This window comes from Lissotriton vulgaris, chromosome 7 (genome assembly GCF_964263255.1).
Source record: "Lissotriton vulgaris chromosome 7, aLisVul1.2, whole genome shotgun sequence".
NCBI classification, from domain to species: Eukaryota; Metazoa; Chordata; class Amphibia; order Caudata; family Salamandridae; genus Lissotriton; species Lissotriton vulgaris.
In genome coordinates this window covers 1,010,879,037-1,010,900,006 of record NC_141695.1, presented here as the reverse complement: position 1 = coordinate 1,010,900,006, position 20,970 = coordinate 1,010,879,037, and positions in this window count along the sequence as shown.

The following is a 20,970-nucleotide window of genomic DNA, read 5'->3' as shown; positions in this document are numbered from 1 at the left end:
TCAAGCCAAAATCTACATTTCAACCACTTGAACCTAGAGCCTCACTTGATATTTTCAACAAACTGGTAACCACTGAAATCTCGGCTGATCAAAAAACGACAAAATGATCAAATTATCATTAGGAACTCCGACAAGGGAGGGAATATTGTTCAGCTAAGATTTCAGTGGTAAAACCAAAAAAGACACAATGGCGCAGGAAATGAAGGCAGATGATAATACCATCATCAATCTTTCCCCATGGTGTTGACAGAGGCGGAAAAACAACTACTGTCATTGGGCTTATCATTCTGCCCATGCACGCACGAGAGTTGATGTTTTCTGTTTTATCCGAAAGTTGAAGCTCAAAAAATGATTTGCTATGAAAGAAAGGTTAAAAGAAGTACAACACGGGAATACTAATATGGATCGTATCCGTACTGAACTTCAAGTGTCTGACATTCCGACGCTACTTACCATGCATGATCTCAGCAATAACATCAGTGTGACAGATCAGGAGCCTACTAATTGTCAGTCAACACAAGAAGGACTCTTAAATGCCAACAACAGACAATGGGGAGCAGGCATGAGTCCTTTTAAGTCCAGATCTAATTTCATCCCAGCCATGCCTAAGGACACTATAGATGTGTCACAGGGGATATTAAAAAATTACATCATCAAACACAAAAAAACGCTCTAGAAATTACCAGGAATTACAGTATAAGAGATTGATGATAATTATGAGATAGTTGTTACAAAATCTGACAAGGGTGCCAATATAGTGATTTGACCGCACACAGCGTATTTATTGGAAGCCCGCAGACATCTTGATGATCAGATCTGCAATGAAAGAATTAACTACAAACAATACAACTTAGCCAAAGAAGCCTTGAAAAGGAACCTTCTACAATGGAAAAGAGAGGGTGTTATCTCCATGGAAGAGTACCAATTCTTAAATGGAGAATATCCAGTACTACCGAGATGATTCTTTATCCCTAAAGTCCACAAGAAGACCTCACCGATACCTGGCAGACCGATCATTTCCGCCATTAACAGTGTGGGGGAAGGGGCTGCACAATATGTGGACTTCTTTTTGCAAAACTTTGTGAAACGGCTTCCCACCTATGTGAAAGACACAGGAGACTATCTTTAAAAAGTGCAAGATATCCAGTGGACAGATGATTTTATGTTTATCACACTGGATATCGAATCGCTGTATACAAGCATCGAACACACTACTGGTTTAAATGCAGTTAAATATTTTTTAGGCACTAGGTCTTTGGACTGCTACAACCACAATAAGATGCTGTTAAGCTTAGTCTTGTGGTGTCTGCAAACTAACTACTTCATATTTGGTAATGACATTTACATACAAAAGAGGGGTGTGGTGATGGGAGCCTGTTTCTCTCCAAGCTAGGCTTGAACGGGTCCTCAAGCGCACACACTCTGTAGAGTTTGCTAACACTGTACAATACTGGCTAAGGTATTGGGGCTTTGCGGGGGGTGGCCGACCGGATGGAGGCTCGCCCCCCGGGGAATATTTGGGGCCCTGGGAGGAAGGGTGGGGGGAAGGATTTAGACGGGGACAGGAAGGGAGTTTGGGCTGGTTGGGCTGGCTGGTGGGATTTGGGCTCTTTCTGGGCTTGGGCCGATAAGAGCGGCCATTTTGGGTCACTGTGCACCATTTGTGGGACAGTGACCCAGCAGCCGGGGGGCATTTATTGATCGTTGTCTTAGTTTCAGTTGGGGGCATTTTGGCAGTGTCTGGGCTGGTGGCGTCGGGTTTTCCAGACGGCTGTTGTTGAGTGCGGCGTGAGTTGGTGGGACTGGTGTGCGCAGGGTCGGGTAGTGGAGGGGAGATATTTGAGGCGGCAGTGCGGTCGGCGAGAGAGACGCTACCTGGTCCCATGGCGGCGGAGGCGATGGCGGATCCCCTGGTGGGGGTAAGGCCACCACGGCGTGCTGCTGATGGTGCCGCGGAGGCGGTAGCGGCTTGTGAGCTGCCGTGTTTTCGCGGGTGAGGAGGGGGCGAGGGGAGGAGCGGTGCGAGGAGGAGCGGAGCACGGTGGCGGCCAGCGTGCGGGTGGGGCGCTGAGGTGGGGTGGGGAGTCCAGGAGGAAGCACGGCGGCCGGAGGAAGGCGCCGCTTCAGTTTGTAGAAGGTGCAGGGGGGCTGGAGGGGGCGGGCGGAGGCAGGGAGGCGAGCAGGGGGCCGACGGGAGGTGCAGCGAAGGGGAGGGGGCAGAAAGAGGACAAGAGGGTTGGGGGGGCTTCAGAACAGGAGAAGGAGTGCCAGGCTGGGGGGGAGGTGGGGGGTGACGGGGGACACATACAAGGAGAGCAGGAGGGGGGGTGCATGGGGGGGGATGCCGCGGGAGCACCTGTAGGCCAGGAGGCGGAGAGGGGAGGGGGGAGGGTGGGGGCAGCCCGGCGCACAGAGGGGGAGGGGGAAGCAGGGGGGCTGGGGGGCGGAGCGGGGGGTTCACCACTGCTGATTGAGGAGTCAGAGGAGGGTGAGGGGGCAGGGGGGAGGTCGAGAGCGGGCTGGACTGGGGTTCGTCTTTGGAGGAGGACATGGTGTGGCCGAGTAGGCCGGTATCGCCGCGGGAGGGAGGGGGGGTGTGGAGTGGAGAGGGGGTCTGGCGGGGGTGGGTGGGGGCGGGGCAGGGGAGAGGAGGTCCCAGGGGGTTTCGGGGTGGAGGGGGTTTGGGGGAGGGGTAGGGGGAGGGGGTGTTTCGGGGTGGGGGATCGGGGGTAGCGGGGCGTGGGGGTGCGGGGCTTGCGGGGGTGGGCGCGTGGGGCGTCCTGGGAGTTGCTGGGGGTGTGGGGTGGGGAGAGGGGGGCGACCGGCATGGCGGGGAGGGCATTAGGCGGCATGGGGGAGAGGTGCACCGGGAATGTGGGGGGTGAAGGAGGTGATTTTGCCGCAGCATGCTGGACTTCCCTGCTTTTTTGTTGGCAGGGGCAGTTGGCGAGGGGCTCGGGTGAGCAGCATGCGGCTCCACCCCGCCGAGAGTATGGGCCGGCTCTGCCTAGTACGGGCGGTCGCGCTCCAACGAGGGACCATATGCGTGCTGACAGCCGATGGCAGGGACATAGGTCTCCAACGCCCCCCTCCCGATGGGTCGATCCGGCCGCCGTTGGATGGGGATGGAGCAGAAATTTGGCAGGACACTCTGACTACTAGGCGGAGGATAGGAGAAGGGGGAGTGTGGATTTAGGGACACTGATGACGGAGTGCAGGGACAGGGCAGGTTTGAGTAGGGTGCAGGCTGGAGAGGTCCTGGTGGCGGGAGGTGGAGAGATAGAGTCGGAGGAGGAGGGGGAGCTTCGGGAGGGGGAGGGGGAGGCGAGTAATGTTGTTGGCAGTGTTTTACAGGTACGCCCCAGGCAGACGGTGCCGCGAGTGACGGCCCCCCCCCAGCGGACCTGGTTAGGCGGTGGGATCCGGTGAGGACGCCAGCCTTGACGCCAGGTAAGACCGGTGCAAGAGTGGGGAGTGGCTTGGGCGGGCCTCATGGAGGCCAGGCGGCTGGGGGGTGGATGGCGGATGCCAGGTGTCTGTGGGGACGGATGCTGGGGGAGGGGAGGAGGTGAGATTGGTGAAGGGTAGGTACGTGATGGATGCCGGGGTGTGTACGGAGGCGGCGGGTGACGCGGCGTCGGTGAGTATGGGGACGGGTGAGGCGGCGACGTCCGGCGGGTCGGCGGCGTCCAGCGCCGGGGCGAAAGAGAGCTGTGAGGTGCCGGTCAGGAAGCTGCCGTACATGGGGGTGGCGAAGCCACTGGGGGCGCATTTGTCACTGGCGACTAGGGAGAAGATTTGGAAGGCGAGTAAGTGGAGATTTTGAAATTGCTCCACAGGGAGTTGATGGCCAAAGAGGGGTTGAAGGAGGAGGAGCAGGAGTTAGCTAGGCGGCCTAAGGTGCCGGTTACCATTGAGAATTGGTCGGCGGCTTTCCTGATATATGCCAGTGTGTACTATGAAAAGTACCCTGACAGGGCGGTCGCGCTGTTCAAGTACATGGACGTGGTGCGGAGGGCGCAAGTGAAGTACGGAGGTAATGCTTGGTCGCATTACGACGAAGAGTTTCGGGCGCGCATGGCATCAGATCCGGAGGCAAAGTGGGGGGAGTTGGATGCGGACCTGTACCAACAGACGATGAGTGGGGCAAAATTTGGCCGCACCATCTACACGGCCAGTGGTTTGCCGCTGGTGCCGCCCCCCTTTTCGGCCCGCCCCACCCGTGGGGGGGTGGGGGCGGGGGGAGCCGGGAGCATTCACAGCGTCGGGCCTGTTGGGACTTCAACAGGGGTTCCTGTCTCCGGCAGGTGTGCCGTTTCCGGCACGAATGCTCCGCATGCGGGAGACGCCACCCGCAGGCCCGCTGCTGGGGGCTTGGGGGAGGCCCCGCACAGGGCCAGTATCCGGCCCCCGTGCCCAGCAGGGTGAGAGGAGGAGGCAGGGGAAAAGGCTTGTACACCGGTTAGGATGGACCGACTGGAACCTTTGTTGGAAGCTTATCCGCGGGCGGACGATGCGGCCGTGCTGCGTCGGGGTTTCAGGGAGGGTTTCCGGTTGGGCTACGAGGGTCCGCGGATCACTTGATGGGCAGAAAACCTGAAGTCTGTGAACGCGCACAGGGGTATCGTCCGGGAGAAGCTCTTTAAGGAGGTGAAGGAAGGGAGGATGGTGTGGCCTGTTGAGGAGGCGCCATTGCCGGATTTGATCATTTCACCAATTGGAGTGGTCCTGAATAAAGAGCCGGGTCAATTCCGGCTCATTCAGCATCTCTCTTGGCCGGAGGGCGCGTCGGTGAACGACTTTATCTCAGCGGAGTTGGCATCAGTGTCGAACATGTCCGTGGACGTCGCAAGGAGGTTGGTGACGACGGCAGGTCGGGGGGCGCTCATGGCAAATTGCGATGTAAAATCGGCATTTCGGTTGCTGCCGGTTCATCCGGCGGATCATCAGTTGCTGGGGATTCAGCTTGACGGGCTCATTTTTGTCGATAGAGCGCTTCCCATGGGGTGCTCTGTGTCGTGTGCCTTGTTTGAGAGATTCAGCTCCTTCTTGCAGTGGGTTTTTTCCTGGCGCACAGGCTCTGAGGCGATAACGCATTACCTGGACGACTTCTTCCTGGTTGGGCGGCCCGGTTCGACGGACTGCCAGCAGCGACTGGACAGTTTTACAGACCTGATGGGCTACCTGGGGGTTCCTTTGGCGCCAGAGAAGACGTAAGGGCCCAGCACGGTGCTGTCGTTCCTCGGGATAGAGCTCGACTCAGCGGCCATGGAAGCACGCCTACCGGAGGAAAAGCGGGCGGTAATGATGGATTTGGTGAAGGGTATGTTGGCCAGGCGGAAGGTGACGGTGCAAGAGGTGCAGGTGTTGCTGGGGCATTTGAACTTCGCGTGCCGCGTGGTGCGGGCGGGGCGGACCTTTTGTCGGCGGCTGGGGTTGGCCTTGTCCGGGTTGACGCTGCCCTATCATCATGTGCGCCTATCGGCGGGCTCGAGAGAGTATCTGAGCATGTGGCTGGCTTTTTTGGAGCGTTTTAATGGTGTGCCCATGGCGCCCCCGGAAGACTGGGAGTGGGACGTGACGATGTCGTCGGACGTGGCGGGAGTCGGAGGTTTTGGACTCTACTGGGCAGGCAGGTGGTGCGCGGAGCAATGGCCGGAGCAGTGGCAGGTGGGGGGCAGGACATTGCGTTCTTGGAGCTGTTCCCGTTGGTGGTGGCTGTGACAGTGTGGGCGCTGTAGTTAGCGCACAAGCATGTGTTGTTCAAGGTGGACAATATGTCGGTGGTGCAGGTGGTGAACCGGCAGTCCGCGAGGGAGCCCCAAGTGCTGAAGCTGATGCGCGTTTTCGTTTTGAGGTGTTTGGAACACGATATTTTGTTCCAGGCTCAATATGTGCCGGGAGTGGACAATGACATTGCTGATGCTTTGTCTCGTTCACAGTGGCGGAGGTTCCATGGGCTAGCCACGGAGGCAGCGGCGGACAAGACAGAGGTGCCGGAGGAGCTGTGGTTGGTGGGAGAGCGCGGGTCGTTCAGTTGGTGAGGTCGTCCCTGGCAGCGTCCACGTGGAAGAGTCATGAGCAGGCCTGGCTGGAGTTTCTGCGGTTTGGAGCTGTAAGGCAGCGGGGCAAATGGCGTCGGGAGGAGCAGGTGGTGCGTTTCATGCTGGGGTAATGGGCAAAGGACTGGCGAGAGTGACGATCACGGGAAAACTGGCTGGGGTGGCTTTCATGGGCAAGCTCTGGTGGGGTTATGCCCCTTCGGTGGGAGAATTGGGGGGGCGTCTTCTGGAAGGTTGGGAGAGGGAGAAAGGTGCTCGGGCGCGAAGGAGACGGCCGATTACGGAGGCGATGTTGGAAGGTTTGGTGGGCCATTTACCGGTAGTGTGCAGGGATCAGGCGGAGACGGTGCTGTTTTCCACATGGATGTCATGGATGTTTTTTGGAGCCTTTCAGGTGTTGGAGTTGGTGGGTTTGAAAGGACGTCCGGGTTTGACCTGGGGGGAGGTGGAGTTGCGCGGCTGGGAGGTTGCGGTGCGGCTTCGACAGTCCAAGACAGATCAGCGTGGGAGGGGTACTTGGGTGTTGTTGGGTCCTGGGGGATCGGAGGCGGTGTGTCCGGTGGAGTGGGGGAGAAGGCTGACGGACGGAGGGGTGCAGGATGGTGCGGAGGTTTTTGGCAGGAGAGGGGGGGACGGGTGACAGCTGCGCAGTTGCTGTGGGTCCTGCGGCACGCCCTACGGTCTATGGGTGAGGACCCGAAAGAATTCGGAACGCATTCCTTTCGCATCGGGGCGGCGACGGAGGCGGCGCGGAAGGGCTGGGGGAAGGAGGAGATTAAAAAGCTGGGACGCTGGAAATCAGACTGCTATAAGACATATGTCAGGATGCGGGGGGTAGTGGTGGAGTAGAGTTGAAGTTTGGGCTCGCTGCTTACATATGTATCATCTAATCCCTCCTTCCTCCAACCCCATGCATACTTTCCAGTTAGCGCCAGGATGCTCCTTCCGGAGCGACAGACGCGCTTTATAAATACCAATACCAATACCAATACCAATCTTTGCAGGTGCGGTGGCGGGGCCTACGGCGGCAGCGATGACCATATAAGTGGTGGGTATAAATCATTAAAAGTAAAGGAGGCCCCCTTATCTTTTCAGTCTGGGACAGGGGAATAGTATTGAGGAACAAAGAAAATCCCACTAGTTAACCACAAAGGTAGTTATGGTTATTCTGGTAGTGCCCAAAAGTCCTATTTTTTGGCAAGGACCCTTGTTCTTGCGAACATTTTAACCTTATATTGTATAAAACTTTTTTTCTTGTGTATGTTCTTGAGTCCATATGTTTTTTAATTGATTGTATAACTAATTGTTTTTTAATTTCGAAACTATTTTCATATCTTTGCTACAATTTTACTATTTTGAATAAATGCATAAATGAATTTTCCAAACATTTCTCCTGTTTTTTTTAAAGTTGATTATAATTGAATAATATGTGAGATATATGTGGAATAAGTTCTTTTACAGCTTTACTATATTGTTGGCCTATGTCTAGTGAAATTTTGAGGTTTTTGATTCATAGTGTGATTGGTATCGCCAAAAAATAGGACTTTTGGGCTCTACCAGAATAACCATAACTACCTTTGTGGTTAACTAGTGGGATTTTCTTTGTTCCTCATATACGTGGTGGGCCATTCTTTTGTAAAGAGAGCGGAGAGGGCCGAGTGGGAGAAATAGTCAAGTCAAGTCAAGTCATAGAATTTATATAGCGCACTACATACCCAGAGGGTCTCAAGGCGCTTAGGGAGGGGAGGAGGATTACTTGTCAAATATCCACGTTTTAAGTTGCTTTCTGAATGCTATGTGGTGGTTCTGGGTAAGGCGAAGGTAAGTGGGAAGTGAGTTCCAAGTTTTAGCTGCCAGGTATGAGAAGGATCTACCTCCCATGGTGGTCTTGTTGATGCGAGGTACAGTGGCGAGGGCTTGGCTGGAAGATCGTAGTTGGCGGGAGGGGGTGTAGAAGGACAGTCGTGAGTTGAGGCATTCTGGTCCGATTTCGTAGAGTGCTTTGTGTGCGTGGGTTAGAAGTCGGAAAGTGATCCTCTTATTGACGGGTAGCCAGTGGAGGTTTTTCAGGTGACCAGAGATGTGTTTGTTACGCGGGATGTCTAATATGATCCTGGCTGAGGCGTTTTGTATTCGTTGGAGTTTTTTCTGGAGTTTAGCGGTAGTACCTGCGTAGAGGGTGTTTCCGTAGTCCAGTCGGCTCGTGACTAGAGCATGGGTGACTGTTTTTCTGGTTTCGGTGGGGATCCAGCGAAATGTTTTTTTGAGCATGCGAAGAATGTTGAAGCAGGATGAGGAGACGGCGCTGACTTGTCTGTTCATTGAAAGTGAAGAATCCAGGATAACGCCTAGGTTCCGTGCGTGGTCTGTCGGGATGGGTGCTTTTCCAAGGGCTTCCGGCCACCAAGAGTCGTCCCATGTAGAGGGGGATGTACCTAAGATGAGGACTTCTGTTTTATCTGAGTTCAGTTTCAGACGGCTGTGTTTCATCCATTCGGCAACTTCTTTCATTCCTTCGTGTAGGTTAGTTTTGGCGGTGCTGGGGTCATTGGTGAGTGAAAGGATCAGTTGAGTGTCATCAGCGTAGGAGATGATGTTGAGGTTGTGTTGGCGGGCGATGGCCGCGAGGGGGCTCATGTATACGTTGAAGAGGGTGGGACTGAGTGAGGATCCTTGTCGTACGCCACAGATGACTTCAGTGGCCTCGGACTTGAATGGTGGAAGGCGGACTCTCTGGGTTCTTCCGGAGAGGAACGAGGTGATCCATTCAAGTGCTTTTCCTTGTATTCCGATGTTTCTGAGGCGTTGTAAAAGGGTGCTGTGGCAGACTGTGTCGAAGGCTGCAGAGAGGTCGAGGAGGATGAGGGCGACTGTGTCTCCATTGTCCAGTAGAGTTCGAATGTCGTCTGTTGCTGCGATGAGGGCGGTCTCAGTGCTGTGTTTTGCTCGGAAGCCAGACTGTAAGGAGTCAAGGGATTTGTTGGCTTCGAGGAAAGAGGCGAGCTGGTTGTTGACAGCTTTCTCGATGACTTTGGCCGGGAAAGGAAGGAGCGAGATGGGTCGGTAATTTTTGAGTTCGGTGGGGTCCGCTGTGGGTTTTTTCAGGAGGGCGGTGAGTTCAGCGTGTTTCCAGCTTTCCGGGAAGGTGGCGGAGTTGAAGGAGCAGTTGATGACGTCTCGGAGGTGCGGTGCTATGACGGAGTCTGCTTTGTTGAGGATGTGGTGAGGACATGGGTCTGTGGGGGATCCTGAGTGGATGGAGTTCATCAGGCGGATGGTGTCCTCAGTGGAGATTGGGTTCCAGTCGTTAAGGGTGTTCAAGGGGGGTGAATGTTCAGCATATGGTTGGGTGGGTTGGTTTCCGGGTTGGTTTTCTAAGCTGTTGTGGATGTCTGCAATTTTGTTGTGGAAGAATAAAGCCAGGGAGTCACAGAGGGCTTGAGAGGGGGTGATGTCGTTGGAGTTGGCCGAGGGATTGGTAAATTCCTTGACGATGTTGAAAAGTTCCTTGCTGTTGTGGGCGTTGTTGTCTAGTCGATCCTTGAATGCTGTTTTCTTGGCCTTTCGGATTAGTTGGTGGTGTATGCGGGTGGCGTTTTTGAAGGCGTCCTTGGTGCTAGTGGTTGGGTCTTTTTTCCAGGCCTTTTCAAGGGAGCGGCAGAGTTTCTTGGACTTCTTAAGATCATCGTTGAACCATGAGGCCTTCTTGCTGCCAGGTTTGCTTTGACATTTTTTCAGTGGTGCTAGGATGTCGGCGCTGTTGGATAACCATAGGGTGAAGTTGGCGGCGGCTTGGTCTGGGTTCGAAGAGTGGGCTGGGGTGTTTAGAAGGAGCGATGAGGAGATCTGGTCGATGGTGATTTTGTTCCAGTTTCTTTGCAGAGTTGGTTGGGGGTGGTTGATGGGTTTCGGCTTGTTGTAGGTAAAGTGAACGCAGCTGTGGTCAGTCCAAAGGAGAGCCGTGGTGTGGCTGAAGGAGACGTGATTGCTGGAGGTGAAGATAGGGTCGAGAGTATGACCTGCTATGTGGGTGGGGGAAGTGACCAGTTGTTTAAGTCCGAGGTTGGCGAGGTTGTCCAAGAGGGTGGTGGTGTTGTGGTCGTTGTTCTTTTCAAGGTGAAAGTTGAGGTCTCCCAGAAGGATGTAATCTTTGGAGGGGAGCGCGTGTGGAGTGATGAAGTCCGTGATGTCTTCACTGAATTTTGCGCGGGGTCCTGGTGGTCTGTAGAGGAGGGTGCCTCTGAGTGTGGTCTTGGGGTCGATGTGGATCTGGAAGTGAAGGTGTTCAGAGTTGGCGAGATTAACGTCAGAGCTGGTTGAGATGTGGATGGATTTCTTATGGACGATAGCGATTCCTCCTCCTGTGTGGCCGGTACGGTCCTTGTGTGTGATCTTATAGTCTTCAGGGATGGCAATGGTGATGTCTGGGGCGGAGGAAGCGTTCATCCATGTTTCTGTTAGGAAGGCGACGTCTGGAGAGGTGGTGTCTAGTAGATTCCATAGGTCAATGGCGTGCCTGTGGACCGATCGGGTGTTGAGCAGGATGCATTGTAGGTGGTTGGGGTCGGGAATCTGAGGTGTGATCGTAGCGGAGTTGTAGACGGTGCTGATGAATTTGCAGGAGTAGCAAGAGAAAGGTCCATGGGTGTGTCCAGGAGCGGCTTGGACGCAGTTGGGGGCACGACCGGGGTTGAGGGCTAGGAGGGTGGTGGCATCGTAGGTAATGCGGGAGGGCTGGGCAATGTGAGGACCAGGGGGTCTGGCGCTGGGCACGGTCCAGGCGCGGACGGGCGTAGACGGGCTTACCTTTGGCGCACCTTCGGCGCGAATTGGGCGCGGTCGCTGCGCGTGAATGCTGCGCGCGGGTAGAACTCTCATATATGGATAGTGGAGGGGGAGGGGCGAGGGCGGCTCAGCTGGGAGGCGGGGCGGGCACACGAGGACGACAACAACAAACAAAATGGAGGCGGAGGGGTGAGCACAGCGGAGCGCTAGCGGCAAGCGCGCTAATAAACTTTAAAACAGCACAATTAAATACACAAAGCGCTAGTTAAGCAAAGCGGTAAACCAGCACACAGCAGACGAAAAGAAATGGCAATTTTCAGATCAATGCAGCGCTACGATACCAGATGTCTGCAGGGGACACTGGGAGCGACCACTCAGCCCGTGAGAGAGGAGCGAGTCACGGCGCCTGCAGGGAAAGGAGCGCTATTTCTGGTCAGTGGGAGGGCGGCTCAGCTGGGAGGCGGGGCGGGCACACGAGGACGACAACAACAAACAAAATGGAGGCAGAGGGGGGAGCACAGCGGAGCGCTAGCGGCAAGCTCGCTAATAATCTTTAAAACAGCACAATTAAATACACAAAGCGCTAGTTAAGCAAAGCGGTAAACCAGCACACAGCAGACGAAAAGAAATGGCAATTTTCAGATCAATGCAGCGCTACGATACCAGATGTCTGCAGGGGACACTGGGAGCGACCACTCAGCCCGTGAGAGAGCTCAATCTGGAATTGGATGAGCAGTTATTTAGGTGTCATTGAAGGGGAAAAGGGGGCATGCGTTGGCATGAGTTGGTGCCGGTTTTGAACAATGTTGTGCGGGGGGGTCTGTCCGGATGTGGTGGTCATCCACCTTGGGGAGAACGATTTAGTGCAGTGTAAGGGACTGGCACTGGTGAAACAAATGAGGAGGGATTTGCTGGAGATCAAGAGGCAGTGGGCGGGTGTTATGTCATCTGGTCAGAATTCATACCCAGGAGGTGTTGGAGGGGGGCGGAGAGACCAGGGGCTTTTGACAGGACTCGGAGGAAGATTAACAGGGAGATGCGGGCCTTTTGTGAGAAGGAAGGAGTGGGTAGAATGGAGCACCCGGAACTGAGGTATGGGGCGGTCTACTTTTTCATGGAGGATGGAGTACATTTGTCAAGATATGGGATGGAGCTATATATTGTGCAGCTGAAGGAGGCGGTAGACCGGGCAATAGGGGTGCACAGGTATCCAAAGGTGCAGGGGTCCTAGGGGGGGGGGGGTCGAAAGCCGTATGGGGCTTTCTAGTGGCGCTTTTTCCTAGTTAAACAGGGGGGGTAGGATAGGAGGAATGAGTTTTACTGGCAGAGGGGGAGGGAGTGTACATATGGCAGGTGTTTAAACAGTTGAGGCAGGCGTTTGGGTAATTAGTACTGATGTTTATGTTGTTGGCGGGGAACTGTTTAGGGGTGGGGGTGGGGGGTTTGGTCAGGTATATGTATAGTTAGTTAGGCCTAGTTTTGTACGGCAGAGGCCAAGCATGTGGTATATTTTTAGGATGTACCTGTTTCCCAATAAAGCGGCCTTTATCACACCTTACATCTGTCTCCGGTCGGTTCTTCCCCTCCCCGTCTCCCGATGGGCCCCAAATTGGTGATGTTGTGTGGACAGGGAATGAAAAGAGTGCCATTGATTTAATTCAAAATACTAATAATAATACTGCTAAACTCAAATTTACCTCTCAGGTTAGCAAAGCAAGCATTGAGTTCCTGAATGTAAGGGTGTACATTAAGGATGGCAAAATAGCCACCACACTACATAGAAAAGTCACTGCTGGAAATTCCACACTTACTGTCAGCAGTGCATACCAAATCAATTAATTAAAAACATTCAATTCAGAGAACTTCTACAATTCAAAAGAATATGCAGCACACAGGAGGACTTTAATCACTGTACCCAAGAGGCACTCATTAGATTAAAAAAGGAGAGGATACAGTGTGACCACTTTGAAGGAGGCAGGTAAGAAAGTCAACAATAGACCTAGAGAATCCCTCTTGTCCACAAATGAGGCAGTCAAAGAATTCAAATTAGTAGATGATGATCCCAGACTAATAACAACATACAACAAACAGGAAAGAAATATTAGGTCAATTATAAAGCTTAATTGGACAATTGTGCTCACAGATGGAGTATTAGCTGCAAGACTCACCATACAACCTACCATCACATACAGGAAAGGCCTTTCAATGAGAACACAGATTCTTAAAAATAGCCCAGAGTTAGTGGCAACTAGAATGTGGTTTCAACCTAGACAAGGGTTTTGTAGATGCTCATCATTCAGGGAATGCATGTTTGGAGAAAATACCACACAGTACTCCACTCTTTTTAGCCCTGACATGATTACCATCAAGGGCAGCTTTAACTGCAGAACCGAATTTGCGGTTTATGTTCTGACATGCACCTGTGGCTTGAAATATGTGGGGGGCACCAAGCTACAGGTGCATGTCAGAATATTGCAACAAATGCGTGCTTTTGTTAATAACAATGCTGCATATCCTGTCGCACGACATTTCAGTTATGAGTATAACAATGTCCTTAAATGCTTGAAATACTCTGTTGTGGCTGCCATTCCCAAACTCCGGAAAGGAGGAGGTAGGGAAAGGTTGTTGTGACAACTGGAGTCTAAAATGGTCCTTGAGCTAGACAGCAAGGCTCCCAATGGGCTTAACAACATTGAGGATCTGCATTATTTCATGGTTCAATGTGATGATAGGCGAACTAGCTGCAAAGGAATATGAGATTAATTTTCTTTGTGATGTCCCTCCATAATGTTCCACTTATGATGTGATGGCAGTACATATGATTTTATTACTGATAGACATTTCATGCCGGGCCACTATTCCATCATTGCTTGCACAGTGACTTTTTTAGTATTACCACGAGTGTATTTTTTACATTTTTTTCTACATTTTAGCACTTGCACATTATTAGGTCAGTTTGATCTGAGGTAGCACTTTACTAGGCACATAGCAATAGTCTGCATAGTTTGCACATTCTCCGGTGCCTGGGCAGTCGGATTTTCCCTATTGATTAGCATTGCATTTATTCTATTGTAAGAGTCAGGGATACTTTTGTAATTGCATTCATATAGATATATTGTCTTCTGCGGCTTTCTACCATTTGCAGCGATTTGCACCTTCCATTATGTACATGGTTCTATGTGATTTTGCATAAGCATGGGCTGAAAATTCGTTCCGCTTGCGGAATTTGCGGATTTTCCGCGATTTCGTGATCCGCGAATCTCGCGAAATCGTGGTAAGATCCGCGAATCAGCAGGGATGAATTTTCAACCAAGCACTTACAGGGTTACAGCAGCAGGTGCAAAAGTTGAAGCTAATTTTTTGTGACCTTTTACAAAAGGGTTACAAAGAAATTAACTTCAACTTGGGCACCTGCTGCTGTAAGCCTGTAAGTGCTTCCTGGTGCCTTGTTGTGGAAGCACTGACAGATATAAAAACAAGTATTTGCAATGTAATAGGTCTCGCATTAGGAAAGTTTGAGCTATTGGTCTTGTAAATGACAATTTTTTTTTATTTATGTGTTGGTTTTGAAAATAGCTAAATTAATAGCTTTGTCATTTACAATGCCAATAGTTATAACTTTCGCAAATGTGACACATATAGCATTTGTAATGCAACATGTTTTGTATTTACGTGACTTAGCTGTATTGATATTACAAATTACAATGGCTTTTCATTTTTTTTAAATAATTAATACTTAAATAAAAGTGATTTTAATTTATAATGGCAATAGCTTAAACTTTTGTAAATAACTTTTGTGAAGATTATGTTCAGTGTATTTTATTGTGACAAAAATCCAAGAACAGAAGTGAAATATTAACATCTTTTTGTGACATTTGTAATAAAGTTTGAAACATTGAGAGAACATACTTGAACCAGTTGTTGTTGAATGGTTGCGCAGATTGATGCTGGGGTGGTGCTGAGTGGTGCTGTGGTGGTGCTGAGTGGTGGTGATGCTGAGTGGTGCTGTGGTGGTGCTGAGTGATACTGGGATGGTGCTGAGTGATGCTGGGGTGGTGCTGAGTGGTGCTGTGGTGGTGCTGAGTGATGCTGTGGTGGTGCTGAGTGATGCTGTGGTGGTGCTGAGTGGTGCTGTGGTGCTGCTGAGTGATAATGTGGTGGTGCTGAGTGATGCTGTGGTGGTGCTGAGTGATGCTGTGGTGGCGCTGAGTGGTGCTGTGGTGGTGCTGATTGGTGCTGTGGTGGTGCTGAGTGATGCTGTGGTGGGGCTGAGTGGTGCTGTAGTGGTGTTGAGTGATGCTGTGGTGGTGCTGAGTGATGCTGTGGTGGTGCTGAGTGGTGCTGTGGTGGTGCTGAGTGATAATGTGGTGGTGCTGAGTGATAATGTGGTGGCACTGAGTGATGCTGTGGTGGCGCTGAATGATGCTGTAGTGGCGCTGAGTGATGCTGTAGTGGCGCTGAGTGGTGCTGTGGTGGTGCTGAGTGATAATGTGGTGGTGCTGAGTGATAATGTGGTGGTGCTGAGTGATGCTGGGGTAGCGCTGAGTGATGATGTGGTGATGCAGAGGGCAGAAAGGCACAAAAAGCAGTCTAACAAAGGGCAGAAGGGCAGAAAAACAAGGGAAAAACGAGTCTAACAGAGGGCAGAAGGGCACAAGAAAACAGTCTAACAGAGGACAGAAGGGCAGAAAAACAAGGGAAAAACGAGTCTAACAGAGGGCAGAAGGGCACAAAAAACTAGTCTAACGGGGCAGAAAGGCACAAAAACGTTTTTAACAGAGGGCAGAAGGGCACAAAAAACGAGTCTAACAGATGGCAGAAGGGCAGAAAAGCAAGGGAATAACAGAGGGCAGAAGGGCACAAAAACGAGTCTAACAGAGGGCAGAAGGGCAGAAAAACAAGGGAAAAATGAGTCCAACAGAGGGCAGAAGGGCACAAAAAACGAGTCTAACAGGGGGCAGAAGGGCAGAAAAACAAGGGAAAAATGAGTTTAACAGAGGGCAGAAAGGCACAAAAAACGAGTCTAACAGGGGGCAGAAGGGCAGAAAAACAAGGGAAAAACAAGTCTAACAGGGCTGAAGGGCATAAAAAACAAGTCTAACAGGGGGCAGAATTAATCCCGCCCTGCGTGTTTGTCCACAAAGATGCCACCTTTTTGTGCAATACCTCTACTCAACTGGAGTACTTTCTACTGTCTAATCAGTAAGTGCTCCCTCGTTGGCTAAATGTATAGGGGCAGATTTACAATTAATTAATTAATTAATTATTGTGGGTTTGTAATGCGCTAGAATCGACTCCCGAAGGAGTATCTCTGCGCAGTAGACCGCTGGGGAACCCGTCCTGGCTTTCCCTGTGAGATGGTCCCTACTGGGTATCTCCAAGGTGAAACCAGGCATCCCCGGCGTATGTGGGGGGCCGTTGTGGAGATGAGGCAAGCTAATGCCCAGAGTTGCCGAGTGTGATCCCTGGTTAGAGTAGGCACTGAGGTGAGAATTATCGAGTCCGCTGACCCTGGTCCACGACCCTGCCGTGTCGGGAATTGAACCCTGGTCCCGGGCCGTCCTCTGCTCCCGGGTCTGCCGCCTCTAACCAGTGAGACACACCACAGGATGCACCAGTTATTGTGCGCCGCAGCTCCGCCACCCATGGTGCGCCACATTTACAAAGTGGCGCACCATGTGGCAAAAACGGCACAGATGCGTCACGCATCTGTGCCGTAAAAGCAGCGCATTGCTGGAGTTGCGTCGCGCTTGCGACGCAGCTCCAGCAATGCTCTGGGGGGCCCTATCTCCCCAATGCTGCATCAGGTTTTTGACGCAGCATTGGCCTAAAAGTGACTGAGTGAATTCTTGTAGATTTCACTCAGCCACTTTTAGGAGGCGTTCCTGCGCAGGAACGCCCTCCCCAGCACCGGAACGCCTCCTGATGGCACAGGTCTTTACAACGTGACGCATCTCTCAGATGCATCACGTTGTTAATACCCAGCACCATGGAGCATCTTTTGTGCTGCCGCTGCGTCAAAAAAGGTCTTGGTAGAGTGTGGGAGTGGTGAACCAGAGGGTGGCAGTGATGATCCAGAGGGTGACATTTATTGGAGGAACAGCTGATGCCAAACGCTCAAGATTGTTTTCACTGGATCTTGAGTCCTCTCCGACGCGTTTCGTGCATTGCAGCACTTCTTCATAGGCTCTGGACTGTGCAAGCATCCAGTGCCTTTGATAAAGTGTAACATACACGAAACGCGTCAGGCGCAGCTGGAACCTAACCTTGTGATGCTGAGCAGTTCATCCTCGCTGTATTTGCAATAAACAAGAGTTGGCAATGGACCTACCTGTCAATGGGCTCTCTATTCAGCAGGCAAGTTCTTTGGACGGTATGCGGCGTTTGCCTGAGCCCCGGAGCAAGCCTATGTGCCTTGAGCATTCCAGGAGTGACGCCAAATAACGCCACCGTATCTGGGACAGAAGCCGATTTCTTGCAATTAATCCCACTTCAGCGGGGACTGCAGTCCAGCACCACTAGCCCACTGGGGTTTGATTTGGCGAATTTATGAACATTGACACGGCATCTCACTGAAGAAATACCGGGACCACATCACCCAACATGCCACTGCTGTGGCCACGCCCATCTGGGCGGGGATTTTATTCAAATGGTGCCAAAAACTGCTGTGACATTGTTTGTGCATCCAGTGCCATTGATAAAGTGTAACATACACGAAACGCGTCAGGCGCAGCTGGAACCTAACCTTGTGATGCTGAGCAGTGCATCCTCGCTGTATTTGCAATAAACAAGAGTTGGCAATGGACCTACCTGTCAATGGGCTCTCTATTCAGCAGGCAAGTTCTTTGAATGTTATGCGGCGTTTGCCTGAGCCGCGGAGCAAGCCCATGTGCCTTGAGCATTCCAGGAGTGACGCCGAATGACGCCACCGCATCTGGGACAGAAGCCGATTTCTTGCAATTATTCCCACTTCAGCGGGGACTGCAGCCCAGCACCACTAGCCCACTGGGGTTTGATTTGGCGAATTTATGAACATTGACACGGCATCTCACTGAAGAAATACCGGGACCACATCACCCAACATGCCACTGCTGTGGCCACGCCCATCTGGGCGGGGATTTTATTCAAATGGTGCCGAAAACTGCTGTGACATTGTTTGTGCATCCAGTGCCTTTGATAAAGTGTAACATACACGAAACGAGTCAGGCGCAGCTGGAACCCAACCTTGTGATGCTGAGCAGTTCATCCTCGCTGTGTTTGCAATAAACAAGAGTTGGCAATAGACCTACCTGTCAATGGGCTCTCTATTCAGCAGGCAAGTTCTTTGGATGGTATGCAGCGTTTGCCTGAGCCGGAGAGCAAGACCATGTGCCTTGAGCATTCCAGGAGTGACGCCGAATGACGCCACCGTATCTGGGACAGAAGCCGATTTTTTGTAATTAATCCCACTTCAGCGGGAACTGCAGCCCAGCACCACTAGCCCACTGGGGTTTGATTTGGCAAATTTATGAACATTGACACGGCATCTCACTGAAGAAATACCGGGACCACATCACCCAACATGCCACTGCTGTGGCCACGCCAATCTGGGCGGGGATTTTATTCAAATGGTGCCGAAAACTGCTGTGACATTGTTTGTGCATCCAGTGCCTTTGATAAAGTGTAACATATACGAAACACGTCAGGCGCAGCTGGAACCTAACCTTGTGATGCTGAGCAGTTCATCCTTGCTGTATTTGCAATAAACAAGAGTTGGCAATGGACCTGCCTGTCAATGGGCTCTCTATTCAGCAGGCAAGTTCTTTGGATGGTATGCGGTGTTTGCCTGAGCCGCGGAGCAAGCCTATGTGCCTTGAGCATTCCAGGAGTGAATCCGAATTGTGCCACCGTATCTGGGACAGAAGCCGATTTCTTGCAATTAATCCCACTTCAGCGGGGACTGAATCATAGGCACCACTAGCCGACTGGGGTTTGATTTGGCGAATTTATGAACATTGACATGGCATCTCACTGAAGAAATACCGGGACCACATCACCCAACATGCCACTGCCGTGGCCACGCCCATTTGGGCGGGGATTTTATTCAAATGGTGCCGAAAACTGCTGTGACATTGTTTGTGCATCCAGTGCCATTGATAAAGTGTAACATACATGAAACGCGTCAGGCGCAGCTGGAACCTATAAATAAACAAGAAGAATCCTACAACCAGTGTGTAAAGAAGAAAGAATAGGGGGAAACACTCAGTGTTGTGTAAAATACCCCTCACACACCAACAGGCCCCTTGGTGTCATGCTTCATCATCGGGGTCTTCGCACCCCGCTAAAGGGATGCGGCACGCTGCGACCTGCGACTACGCGGGAGCGTTGACAAACCAGTCTATGTGTGGTGTGTGTTGAGTGTAAGTGAAAGGAAATAGATGTGAGTGGGAAGTGTAGTGAAAAATTTAAAAAGTACCTGGCTAGTGGGTAAAATGAAAAAAACTTTATTTCGTACCCCTGGCTGGTGCTGTTAAAAAATGTGCAAAAGAGCGAGGTTTTTTTGTCTTACTTAGGGACAGAACCTCTGGTGTGCGTCGACATGTTTCGGTACTGGTGTACCTTCTTCAGGACGGGGCACAACTCCCAACCCTACTCACGTTTTTCTAAGAAAAAAGGTTTATTTTAATATTTCTAAAAAGTGATAACACTCATTAAGGACGGCTACAATGTGCCTACAGCGGTTCCCTGGATCATGTAATTACATGTCCTGAAAAAAAGAGAAAAATCCCATTAGGTTTGGTTGCCATATAGGATTGGCTCAGACAGGTGCAGTCACCTGGAGCCCCAAACTGTTAATTAAACCTGTAAAGGAAAATAGACATACATAACACACAACATATAAGACACATTTAGGGTTTTTGTCTTTGGACATACTCATGGTCTTTACTGTCTATTGCCTCATGAGCAAGTCCTGAGCATCAAGGTAGGTAGGTGGATCCACAATCTATAAGGATAGAGAAGTGGATTCAGTGTTGTTGCTTTTACTCACTTTTCACCTCCGCTATACACCCAGACCGGCTGGACTTTGTTTAGAAAGATACTCACGAAATCCGCCTATATTGGCCTCCTTCTACCACCCTGTGCTGCTCCGCCGTGACTGAAATGCGGATGAGCTATGCGGTATATAAAGGAGGATTGGATGTGTTTCCATTGGTTAATTAGCGGAAATGGCAAGTGACCATGTATGGAGGATACCCATGTTGCCGCCCCCTCTACGCATGTGGTCTAGTCACATGTAACATGTAACCCTCTGTTATTCGTTTATTACCGGGTTTTTGTATGCCCAAATATGGATTTTCCGCTCGTCAGCCACTCACTGGCTGTTGCTGTGACTCGCGTTGATCGAGAGCCCACTGGATGTAGTTACCGCTCGGCTGTCTCTTGTACGCGCATGCGCACACGTGGTTTTTTTGGCCCATTTCTTCGGGCATGCGCAGAGTCGATTGTTGACAGCGCATGCGTGATGATGTCGTATTGATAGCGCTAGTCCCAGAGGGTACTTGCTTATCAGTTTCTCATCATGAAGGGTGCATCCGATTATTGTTTGCCAGTTAGTTCTCCTAATAAAAAAAGCATATTGTTTAAGTATCTTTCTGTGCCTACTTTGTCGCTTTATTTTTGGTGCACTATGTTGGCATTTTGGAGGGGAGATGTCATTCAGATATACTCAATTTTGTGGCAAATTGATATCCATGCAGTAGGTGGTACATTAAATGTCCCCTTGATTGACGTTTCTGGCCACTGGTATAGGTTCCAAGGCCCGCATTTTTGATCCGAGGTTGTTGTTGTTCCTGTTATATCGCGGGGGTGATCAGGTGATTTGGCTCCATGGTATGTCATCATTGAGTCCTGTGATATGAGTTGCCAGGCGGAACACCCAACGTTGTTCCTTTTGGAACAGGCCTGCTTCCGAGGGTAGTCGTTCGATGACAGTCCAGCGTAGATCATTGATGCAATGCTGGTGTGACAGAAAATGTGTTGCCATCTTGGTTGTCGTTTTCTTGCAGCGTATATTGCTTTTATGTTCCCCTATCCTTATTTTGACGGGTCTGGTGGTCATGCCTACATATTCCAGTCCACATGG